This window comes from Poeciliopsis prolifica, unplaced genomic scaffold, assembly GCF_027474105.1.
Source record: "Poeciliopsis prolifica strain line A6 unplaced genomic scaffold, Auburn_PproV2 SCAFFOLD001, whole genome shotgun sequence".
Classification (NCBI taxonomy): Eukaryota; Metazoa; Chordata; class Actinopteri; order Cyprinodontiformes; family Poeciliidae; genus Poeciliopsis; species Poeciliopsis prolifica.
In genome coordinates, this window is record NW_026562376.1 from 9,910,003 (window position 1) to 9,918,894 (window position 8,892).

Sequence of the window (8,892 nt, forward strand, 5' to 3'; positions counted from 1 at the left end):
TTTAATGTGAATCTGTGAGGCTAACAACTAAACATCATGAAACAATGAAGGCTATTTTGGCATAAAAAAGAAAACTTTTGTTAACTGTCAGCTTTGTGGTTAGAGCTCTGTCTATTCTCTTGTATTAATTGCATTTATTTCTTCTTGGTGGAGTAATTATCAATGTCTCCAGACGTTCCCTTTGATATCTGCCCATTTCTGTTTATCTAAAATGTGCCAATTTTGTAACAAATTGACAACATTCTTGTGCAGTACATGTACATGTTGATGTGAAACTACTGTGGACTGTATTCTGACAGTTCCAAGTTTATGGTTAACCCTTTCTAACTGAGTATCGTATTTTTTTTTCCTTTCTTTTCTTGGTGATAATTTGAGTAAAATGGATGAAATTATGATGTAAAACAGCAAATTTATCCCAAACACACATCGAAACTGGCTAGGGGCTAGAACAGGCTAAAAATCACATTTTTGGGGATACCTTCCCGAATCCTGGCCTCAACGCTATTTAATATATCTGAATTGTGTTTAAATGAAAATCATGTCAGAAAACTCTTAGCCAGTTCTGCTAAGCTAAATAGCCAGGGAATATTAAGTTTGTTAGTAACATCAAACTGCATGTTTCTAGTTAACAAAATCAACTTTAACGTTTGATACATAAGCCTTCCTTCAGTAAATATTTCAAGCTTAGTTGTATGCTCATCCAAAATGGAAAGGCAAACAAAAATCCAAAATGCAGCTCATGAACACAATTTTAATTGGCAAATAAGAACAACTCACAGTTCCATTTTTGTCAGCAGGAATGATTACAGACAGTGGCAAAAGTCCCAACTTAGGTCTAGTTCTATTTTTTTTCATTAAAAGAAATATTTGAGACATTAATGGAAAAAATAATCTGCTGGAAAGTTTTGCAGAAGACGATCTTCAAACACTGCCATGTAGTTGGTTGCACTCTACATTTTCTTCTCCAGGATGAATGTTTTCTTTGCACTAAAATATGGCCTAAAATTAGCCATCCACCATTGATATCCATAAACAGGTCATTTCTGACTCTGACCCTAGGTGGCCAGGAAGGATCATAACGATCTGTCAAAATAGACCTCAGGTTTACAAGGCATGCTTTCAGTGTGCACGGCTAAGCATGTGAAGTATATAATTGCGCACACTGTTTAACATTTATTACATTCAGTACACCATTGCGGTTTGTTTACCATAACATACCTAGTAAACAGAGTTAATGTTCCTGAGTAAATATTTGCTGCACTATATCAAATTCAGCTCCCAAATTAAGGCTATCAGAGAGGCCAAATAGGGTCATGTGTGAAATAACAGAGTTGTTAGACTGTTCAGAGCTCAATACACAGATTGCCCTATCTCAAGAGTGGTTCAAGTGTTTGCACACAGATCTCTGCTGCCTGCGGGCTTATATATCACACTGTGCCTTATTAAGAGCTTTTATAAAATCTGGCTTTCACAGTCCCACATTACTCCACACTTTCAAGGCAACAGTCTTGAGGACCTCAGATTGCACGCACACCCAGCTAAACATTTAGTCCCCTTGAACGTACTGGGTCTGAGTACATGTGTGAGGTAGATAAAAGGCAAGGAAAGAACATTTTTGATGTCTCATGAACCTTGAGCTAATCATGTTTGTGAAGAATTGTTGGATGTCACGGCTCAATGTGATTCAGTCAGTTTTCACCAAATTCAATTACTTACTTAGGCCGCAACATTTCACTATACTTTACAAAGTTCTCATAGTGACCCACATTCAAAATATTTTTTGCCCTTTTAAAATGACATTTGTAAGCATATTTTGCTGAATCCAAGTAGAATGCATGGTATTTGTTCCGCAACGCGAGATCAAATGTCAGACAGATGAGCTATTTCCCTTTCTGGAGTAATGAGCAGCGGCCGCAGAAGCATAAATTAATTATCCTGAACTGCATGGTATGACTTCACTGTAATTGCTGAAACTTGTGATGTGATTCTGGGTGTAGCCGGACTCTGTCCCATTCCTACAGCTACCAAAATAGAGAACTCTATTTTATTACAGCATGCTGGGAATTCCCCACCATTTCCTTGTGCTCTTGACCTCCCACCCTCCATTGTATGTACAAGGAGAGGGTCTTAGTCTGGAGTGGGTCAATGCAGCTCTGCCAGGCTGACAGATCGGCTCGTTGTGCCCTCTGCTGCTCCGTCTGCACTGTGACTCCATTGTTCTGCCCTCTCAGGTGGAGCCCCGCAGCAACTCCTCACCATTGTGTCTGACAGACCAGCAACCTGATACCATGGCAGTTTTGGCGCCTGTCTGTGTCCCTTTGGAATAATGGTGCCATTAGTTCTGAATATACTTGCCTGCATTTGTTTGCATTTGAACATAATTTTTGTGCATATCACAAAACCAAAAGAGAATTATAAAACAAATAATATTTCTGTCAATTAAGGCTTTGTTTCTCCAGTTGATATTTTTGAAAAACTACAATTTTCTGATACATTTACAGTTGCTGTCACTTTTTAGCTATTCGTTTTTGATGACAAATGTTAAAATCCTCCTAAAGACTTTCAACAGTTTTAACTATAAGATACAGCAATGTAGAATAATATCTAATAACTTGTACGACTTACTGTTTGGTGATCACAATGTATTTCTCTCAGTCAGTTTTTCTATTACAAATGCATAACAGCTTACTTGTTGCATTTGTAGCTGGGAAATTGGAAAATTCAGCACCAGAGTGCAAATAAAGTGCATCTTTAAAAATAATAATGAAGAGGCCCACTTTATGCTTGCGTGCTACCACCAGCTCTGTGCTCAAAACAACCACAACAATAAGGCAAATTTTAAAGTCTTTTTGGAACATCTGTAAGTAAAATCACAAAGTACCTCATAAAGGCAGAGAAGTAAATTAAAACATTATTGAATTAAAACATGATATAAAAAACAAAACCCAAAAAATTAAATGCAGCATGCACTGCTTATTGTTGCAGGGTCAGTGAAGAGTTGGTGCCTATCTTCAGACTATAAAACAAAGAACAAACAGCCATATACACTCACTTAAAAACAATCATAGGCCATTTAAAGTAACAGACAGTTTTTGTAAGCCGGCCTAATCAGGAAGAACACACTCACACACAGGCAGAAAATGCAAACTCAATGCAGAAAGATTGAGGCACGGGTTGACCTAGAATCTGAACTTTTTTGCCACAAAGCAACATCACTAATGACTACTCCACTGTCTAGCCCTAACCGATGCACTTAAATAAAGATAAATAAAACAACATTTGAAATGAGCTCAAGGAAAAGCTTGTGTGAACAATTTCCATTTGTGACTATATTAATTTAGCATTAGACACATTAAATAAAAAAATAAAAAAAACTTTTTTGGCCAATTGCACCGGTTTTCCAGTTTGGAATGGTACAATCTCTTTTAATCCCAGTATGATTTACACCAAAGCCAGTCTTCTGACTGAGAAAATCTAAGGCCCAAAACTGCCCTGAGTTCAACATTCAAAGTGACTCCGTCTAATCAAACCAGGGGCACAAGTCCCCTCAGTGTTTGAACACATAAGAAATAATTACGTACTTATCACCTTGTATTGGTACTAATAGTTAGCATTGAAATAAATAACAAGCATGCTGCTTTTTCAAACTTGTAACTAGGCTGCTCTGGTGTGGTGTCCTTTTAGACTAACTCTGTCATCTTTGTCAAATTAAAAACTGGCCTTATTATCATCAATGCTGAAGTTGCCAAGGTCATCACCCTCTTCTGGCTTGGTGTGGACATTATGGTATTCCTGAGTGGAATTCTTGCAAATTTGGCCAAGATTCAACAAAAGCTTTTTAATAGTGTTAATAGTGGGGAAACAGAGGTCTTAATAAGGACATTTAAAAGTGAGTAACTTATGTGTTTACTACACATAAACAATGACCGTCTAGGTGCTACTAAATAGTGCTCTTTTTTAGCAGCACACTGTACTACAACTTTACTGAAAGGAGAGGAAGACTGACATCCACAAAGTAATGGAAAAAGTGAGATAGAAGAAGCCTACAGCACAGACACAACACAACAGGCTGTGCACATCAAAGCGAGCCCCAACCTAACTGAGCATGCCGTTGTGTGTCACTGAGGAATAGTCCCCTTTTTATGTAACACACAGATGATTAAAGAGTTCAACACAGCAAGCAGACTAATGACTCCACTGGGTTGCAGGGGAACTCATGAGAGAAGAAGGCAGGGGCCTCTGGAGGATACTTTCTGAAATGGGGATAGGTTCTAAAATATACAAATTTATTCATCAGAACTCAGTCTTTTTGTGTCATGGAAGTGTACAGATGTGAGTGTGTGCAGGTGGCAGAGAATGAATGTGAGTGAAGACGATGCAGGGAGACGAAGATGTGAGAAAATAATTCTGTGAGTTTGACGGTATCTGCCTTCTGAGAGCAATAAAAGATCAAGAAAACCATAACAACTGCACTTTCAAAAAAAGACAATACAAAAAACAGTTACAGTACCATAAGCACAGGTTTAACTTCTTTTTTTTTTCAGAAGTGTGTTATTAGATATAAGTGTTCATGATGTGAAAGAGTTAAATCTTAAAGTTTATAAGTAAACTTTAAGATTTATATAGACATATATAGTATCAATATTATATCATAGCAATCAAAATCTTTAGTTTAAGTAACTGTTTGAAGAAAAGGTTTACCTTAAGCAGTAACTATCCCTTAAATATATTGTAGCTCTGTTATCTGCCCCTGCTACCAAGTGATGAATTTTTTTTTCCCAAAACAATCCTGAAACATTTAGCCTAATTTAAACTGGTTGCTTGTGAAGTTTAGAGTCAAATTGTGGAAACTGTTGATTTATTTGAAATTAAATGGGCTGCCACAGGTCTAATTATTATCTTAATACATTTGTGCAGGCCATGAGTTCTTTGGTCAGCTGATCACCTGCTGCTCTATATTTTAACTTCTTCTCTAAGACAGACAACTGGGAAATACAAATGAAGATATGAATATCAAAACTTTATTGCTCATGCATGTGGAAAGTTGATTTTGATTTTCACCTGTCAAAGAAAACTGGATGGTCCAGAGTATGACATAACTTTCCTCTCCATGTGCACTGTGTCCATATTCACTGCATAATATACATATATAAAAAAAACATTTTAGAAGGTTCTTAATATCTGTATTATTTTAATCTTTTTACAATGACAACATAATTTCATATATTCTGCATGTGTCATTAAGTGTGTTAATTTATTAAAGTATATCCAATATTTAATGTATCCACTTACATTTTTATATTTTCATTTCATTCTGTAAACTGCCTTTATTTCTGTTTTACATCCATATGAGCTTTTGTAAACCTTCTCATTGCTTCCGCCTTTCAGAAATAGAACATAATACCCATGGCACGTATCACTTGGAGGAGGGGGTCTTCATCCATTGTATAAGGCCCTGAAATAGTAAATGCAAATCCACTAAAATGGTTACTCCTCATGAGTACGATTCAGCAGGGATGACAACATAAACAATGGTGCAGTTAGTTGTTAAAACCAGCTGCACAGTGCTATTGTTAGGATTAGTGGGGGTAATCTCCGGGCTGGAAAAGCTCACAGCGGAGACACCTGATCAGAGAGAGTAGATAAGTACTCGTTCCTCTTTTATTCTGGACTGTAATTGCGAGAAATGTTCAATATTGCATTTATTTAACATATTATACTTTACTTGATTTGATTAAGTTTTTGGTAAATAGGGATTAGTAGTGAGATTCCAACAGAAAAATCAAGTAGCAAGATTTAAGAATGTTCTCAGAAAAACAATCTGGATGAAAGCTGAAACTAGTAAATAAAATGAAAGTTCAAAGGAGAATAAAAAGCAAGACAAAAAAGGAGTGAATGCTTGTGTTTGTCTGGATGGGCAGAAAGCCTGCAGAGCATGGCAGGAGTCCTGCATCTGACAGCAGCTGTGGCCTCAGTTTTGTATCTTAAGGTGGTGCCTTGACTCCGAACCAGTCTTTCCTTCTCCATCTCTTTTCAATCAGAAGGGACCATAAATTATTGTCAGTGGTAATCACAGCTGTCCATTGTGGGCCTGCTAAGGGCTCCCAGCCTGTCCTGGCGCATTAAGTCATGCTACATGGTGGCACCTCTGATATGGGCAGTGAGATGGACCTGCTAGCAAGCTTAGACACATGACAAAAGTTGAGTGGATGTGCCAAGAAGTATCTGTAGCAAATGATGATGACCTGCAGGATAGATATGATTAGGCTGGATTTTAAACCAGCTCAATTCAGGGGAAAATGACAACTTTGGCGACATGTCAGACACATAAAGCTATTTGTTTGGGAGCTGAGAAGCATAGAAAGTAAGTCTGGCTTCTTTTGCTTTGATCCTGAAAATAGGATTGTGAAATATTTTTATACTCTAAAGCTTTCTATGACCTGATTGATCACCAACGTGACTTAATAATCCATCATTTTCATGGAGATCTTATCCATAAACATATAAAAAACAAGTGACTTTTGAAACTTTTGTATTTTGATATCAAACCGACATACAAACACTGATGCATTGAAATGTTCTCTATCCTAATATAAACAAAGGGTAGTTTTTATGTTTGAGAAACAAAATGTCTCATTGTTCTTGGGTATTTTGCATATCACTGACATGAATAAATTATGGGAATTTATACATTTAGGTTTCAGTAACAGTCTATTTGAAACTTTAGAACACAATATAATGGATTTGTTCCTGATAGAGAATATTGGGTGAAATCATTCTGATTGATAAACTCCTTTTGGATATTCACTAAATGCTTTTACAGCTTTACCCCCAAAGTCATAAAGCATATAAGCATATCCCCCTTCCTTCTGAGCTCGGAATCATCTGGTTCCTTTGGCAAGCTGCCAGGCGGTTGTGGCACAGACTGTTTTTCACAATAGAGCTGTTTTTCTTTTTTTTTTCTGTGAACATTCTCAGCATGGGATAGCACACCTTCCTCTGGCAACACACTGCTGTCAGACCTGATCAGCAGAGAGCACCCTTCCCTTTCAATTAGCCTTGCCTGTCCAAGAACAGGGCCAGGAGCACCAGCACACAGCCACACGGGCCGCCAGTGGAAGGAACAGCAAGAAGAACAGGTGGGAGAAGCAGGGAGAGCTTCAGAAGTATGCCCCAAAACTCCAAACGGGGACTGAAATACCCTCCACTGTTGTGCAGTAAGTCCCTGTGTAGCAGGAAAGGCCTTGCCATTGAACGACACAGTAAACAGAGGCAGGCTCTATGGAAACACAGCCATTTGGCACAAAGGCAGGGGATGAGATATGGCACCAATGAGGCAGATAATTCCCTAAATAACTATATCTTCCCCCGCGTGTGCTATCACAGTGATGAAACGTGATAGTTTATGTGGTGTGTGAATGGGATGCAGGAGGAAAAAAATATGCAGGAAACAATCCATAGTGCTATTTTGGAAACAACACACCACAGTTTATAAGCCACTAATCAAGAGACAAATTAGAGGTTGTTTGGAGAACCCGTGGACAGCGCTGAAGGAGCTCGAAGAGGAGTGCTGGGAGTGAAAGAAGCTATGCCTCTAGGCTGTTTATTAGAAATGCCACATCCAGGTGGGATTTGCTGAGTTGCACCCTAGCCAGCATCTTCCTCTCAGTGGAAAGAGCCTGAGGAGGAGGATGGTAAACATGAGCAGCTGTAACACAAGTGCATGTTGCATGCATATGCTTGATTGGATGTTATAATGCTCCTCACAGGAAGCATATATCGAGAAGGTCAACCTTCTGAATACCATAAGCCGGTTCAGTTGATCATCAGCAGCGTCTTTACTTGTTGCCTCTCGTGGCGTCATGAAGAATTAAACCAGAGTTCAGTCCAACACAGCCTTTGTTGTTGCATTAATGACACCCTCGGTGAGTCTCTCTTTCTGCTGCTCTTCAACAAATCAAAATCTGGGAAATCGTCTACATATCTGGATTGATGCAACAGAGTTCCACAAAACACACATTGAATACACTCCCTATTCTCAGAAGCCAGTAAGGGAAGTAAACTCCTCAATGATTGCATAAGCACAAAAGCCATGAAAAGTTGTTCAAGGCACAGTCAGTGAAAATCCTTGTCTGTTTATAAGGTCAGTTTCCACTACTAGGTAAAACTAGCTTCTGTCTTATTTATGTCAACATTAAACAGATATTAAAGTTAAAACTAAATAAATATCAAAAAATATGTGTTTTATGCATAATTTGGTCTGGTTCAATAAAGCATTATTACAAACTCGCAAACTTTTTCTGACCTGCTTTTCATTAAAACATTGTCAAAAAATTAACCTTCAATGTAAAAAGAACAAATATTTCATTACTGTTTCTTGAATGAAAATATGCTGTATAATTCTGATAATTGTACAAAACAACCCTTTTTATTTGCTGTTACATCAGTCAAGTCACAAAGGAGAAATGTTCCAATGCTGTTACAATTTGTAATGTTTATGATGAGCTGCTTTGATGCAACATGGATCATGCTTTTCTGTTTACTCTTTTCACCGTGAAAAATCAATAATTAACTCTTCTGAATATTGTCATTTGCTGTCAAGACAACACAAGAACAATAAACAAATAATAATAATGTAATGCTTAACATAACACTTGTTCAAATGGAGTTCTCCTGTTAAAATAGTAGTGGACATTCTCATTATTATCTATGTCACCACACAGTCTCAGTTTTAACAATTGTTAGGAAGCTTTGTTCTTTGTTCAAATTGGGTCTGGAATCTGCCCCAAAGCACACTTTCAAGCAATGCCAAAGCCTGAAAATAATACTGTTCTCTCTTAGCTTTGGTTCCATATGTATGCAGTTCAATCCATATGTAAGTGAGGATGTGAC